At 37.3% G+C, this 3,712-nt stretch overlaps 1 long non-coding RNA gene across 1 annotated transcript; it reads left to right on the top strand.

The window, feature by feature from the left end:
• The first annotated feature begins 709 nt into the window (after window positions 1–709).
• Window positions 710–1,582, top strand: LOC148874040 (uncharacterized). Its single transcript, XR_016112980.1, has 3 exons — window positions 710–1,104; window positions 1,203–1,254; window positions 1,364–1,582. It is a non-coding gene; the product is annotated as an uncharacterized LOC148874040 (long non-coding RNA).
• The last annotated feature ends 2,130 nt before the right edge of the window (window positions 1,583–3,712 follow it).

The raw sequence follows: 3,712 nt of genomic DNA, 5'->3' as shown, positions 1-3,712 counted from the left end.
GTTTACTATTATCTGATTAGCCGAAATGTAAAACTAATGAAAATCTGAAATTCTAACTACAAAGTTATTTCTAACACATTGGATCAAACACCTTATATGCAAGTGAGAAGACAAGCTAAAGATGCATAGAAAAAATAAATTCAGCAACTAATTTTCTAGACAATTCGAGTAGAATAGGATTCAGCCTTGGTTTGATGAAATCCCAAAGCAATGAATAGCCTCTCTTGAATGCATGTTCAATTTATGCATGAATGATGGTCCTTGTGGATCATGACCATTCCAATATTACATATACAATTGCGGTTCTAGACAGTTATTTCCATTTGTATAATGAATCTGGAGTTGTACCAAGTTCCGCATCGTGATGCTTCATTATGAGGAAGATCATGTGAACTTTTAACCTAACTGAGCCGGTGGGCCCCGTTGAGGACTCGGAATTGGAAACTCTAGAATCGGCCCATTTCCAATCCACCGAACGCTGCGAGCCTGCGACCATTTGTGGCGTTTTCCGTAAATATTAACAAATTGGGGGACAAAGTTGTATTATAGAAAGTAAAAACAAATCAGCCGAAATCAAAAGTATAAGAAGCAGAAAATGAGAAAAGGGCATGCAAATCACGTCCACGTCATCACTCATCAGGGGCATTTACGACATTACGTAACAAGTCAAGGAAATTCCCGTCAAAACAAAGAAAAAGAAAGCTGACCAGTGACCACTTTTCCTTCTCGTCGACTGCTTTGCTTTGCCTCCCTACTCTCTCTCTCTCTGCTACTTTGCGTCTCTGCAACTACGTCTAAAGAATCTCTCTCAGAATAAACGAAAGAAGATTGAAGAAAGTAGAAACCCTAATCCTAATAATAAATGAATAAGGAGATGACAAGAAACGGGGACCGATGAGGAGTCACAATGGGGAATCGGATTTGCAGGAAGAGTACGGTGGAGGAGCGGTTCACGAGGCCGCAGCGACTCGTTCGGAACCCGTCCAAGGTCGACTACAAGAAGCTCCGAAGCTCATTCTCTCCCAGAAGCTAGCACCTTGCTTTGATGGCGTCGAGGATTCTGATAATAATCCTGATCTCGAAGAATGCCCGATTTGTTTCTTCGTAATAACTCTCCTATACCGGTTCTCTGTCTTTGTAATATCATGCTTTTCAGTCTCTTTTTTCTTGGTTTTTTGATGTTTGTTCTTGGGTTTCCTCAGTATTATCCGAGTTTGAATCGGTCGAGATGTTGTATGAAGGGTATTTGCACCGGTATGCTACATTAGTCTTTCTTTTTTCGGATTTTTGTGAACCAGAGGTTTCGAGCTCCAAATGAATTTTATTTCTAATTGGGTTGTTTCTTTAATTGGTTTCATTGCAGAGTGTTTTTTGCAGATGAGGCCTTACAATGCTATGAGTTCAGTTCAGTATCCTCCTTAAGACGCGATTACTTGGACTATATTTATTTATCTATCAATTGATATTCTGTGGATTGGGGTTGGTTCTTTCATATACATCATTTATTTGATTCTCTTGGTTCTTTCTTCCTTAATTGAACTGTTTCTGTATTTCAATTACTGTATTTTTCCTTTTTTTTCCCCATTTCTTTTCTTCTCTATTAGTCGTGAAAGATTCTTATTTTTTTTAAGATAAAGTAAAAATTTTATTAAACAAAAGAAGGTACAAGGAAAGGTGATAAACAATCACCCGAGGAAAGGTGAAAGGTTCTTATTGGATTTAGTTATTATGAGAATAGGGGCTGATACTCCTATGCTGATTGCTGAATAAGCTGGAAAGTTGCTGATAATCTAGCAGAACTGAAAAGCTAGGGAATTGAGGGATTCCAAGTAAATTTCCATGGACTGTATTACCATTTTCTTGGACCATGAGTTTAAATAAGTAGTTAGTAACCATAAGAAACTCTGAATTTACTCATATATGACCATTATTACATCAATTTCAATACTAAAAGCAATGAATAGCAAAACGAGCTGGGATGAACATGACCCTATTTTCATCAATTTCAATACAAACTGCCCATTAAACAATGAAATGGAAACAAAGTTATCTACTAATTTGATTGAACACATAGACAAGGATTTTAGTCCACAAAACAGTGCATTATGGAATCTCATGTGGCTCCTTAAAAGCGTTATCAAATACAAATATGTCTTATTTCACCTCCTACTTTGAAGTTTTCAGTCTGAGAGCACATTGAATCATTTCTACTCAACGAGTCAATGTAGCATCCTCATGCCCAATTTGCCCATTAACATCTAGTAATGATTGTAACTGTCTTTCTTTTATTCATTTTATCTTTTCAATGTTAGGAAGCTACATCTTTCTTCTATCAAAAAAAAAAAACAAATAATTCATTAAGCTTTTTTAAATTGTAACCTTAGCTAATAAAAGGTGCCCATTTTGTAAAACTACAAGCTATTTTGTTGAGTACCGAGGTGCCAGGACACAGGAAGAAGAAGACCTAGATTTAATCACCATGCATGCATTCAGATCTACCAATTCTAAGGCTTCATTTCAGCTGGATGATCGTCAACTTAGCTGAATGAACAACAACCAAATTGTGCAAGTTATCTCTAACCTTGCACTCAATTCGGATCTTGATTGGCAGATCTGAAATCCTAAAATCTTTCTTAAGCACTCTAGGAATTCCAAGAAAGATGAACAATTCGGCCAGACTGAATTAAAGCTACCTGGATTCTTTCTCAAGTAATTCAGGTATTACAAGTTCATGATCTGAAACCACAGATCTGATTTTATAGAATAGCAGTTAGGATTTCATTATTTCATGATCTGAATTTACAAATCTGAGATTGGAAAATAGCAATTCAGGCCTTGTAAATTCATGATCTGAAATTTCAGATATGAGATTTCAGAATAGCAGATCGGCCAACAATCCACAATTGATATTCCAAACAAGAAACTTCAAGATTGAATCTACTTTACTCGAATGAACTTAGAAAACAAATTATAGAATTGAATTTAGCTTACCAATTTGTGTAGAAATCAAGTGAGGGCGAAACCTTGATCTCCAATTGCTTTCTCCCCCTTCGAATTTAGCTTCTTCTTCTCTTGAAGCTGCTTGTTCTTCCTCTCTTCTCCTCTCTTGCGCCTATCTCTCTCTCTTCTTCTCTCTTAGAACAAGAGCTCAAGGAGAGTTTGAAATCAGATGTTGGACCCTTTTTCCCCCTCTAGAGGCCTCCTTATATAGGCTTTCAAGGAAGATCTTGCCTCTTCTTGAAGTCTCTAGAATTGGGTGTATTACACCCCTCTTGAACCTTCTAGAGTGCTCCCTCCTCTTCAAGAAACTTCTAGGAGTTGCCACCCCTAGCTCCCTTTGGGTGGCTATTTGGGCTACAACTTAGCTTGCTTTTGAGCCCATGTAGGCTGCACTCTAGGCTGTTCTTTGGGCTAAAAATGGGCTGGGCCAAAATTTCCTTCTTGTTAGGCTTCTTCCCTTAGGTTTTTCGAAGAGTTAGTTTGCACTACTTGAGCTAAATGAAACTCCCTTGCTCTCAAGGCTGAGTTGGGCTGAACTTGATAAATTTTGGGCTTTCTTTTCTTGCTTTTTCCTTCCTTTTCTTGAATTGGATGCCCCTGAATTTTTTATTGCAATTAAGATAAAATAGGGCAAAATTTAATTAAACCAGCATAAAATTTCATGCAAAAACCTCATAAAATATAGATAAATTGTAGGTTCATCAAATACCCC

Source organism: Nelumbo lutea, chromosome 1, assembly GCF_056320005.1.
Source record: "Nelumbo lutea isolate HS-2025 chromosome 1, American lotus-T2T, whole genome shotgun sequence".
Lineage (NCBI taxonomy): Eukaryota > Viridiplantae > Streptophyta > Magnoliopsida > Proteales > Nelumbonaceae > Nelumbo > Nelumbo lutea.
This window is presented reverse-complemented; position numbering and strand designations above follow the sequence as displayed.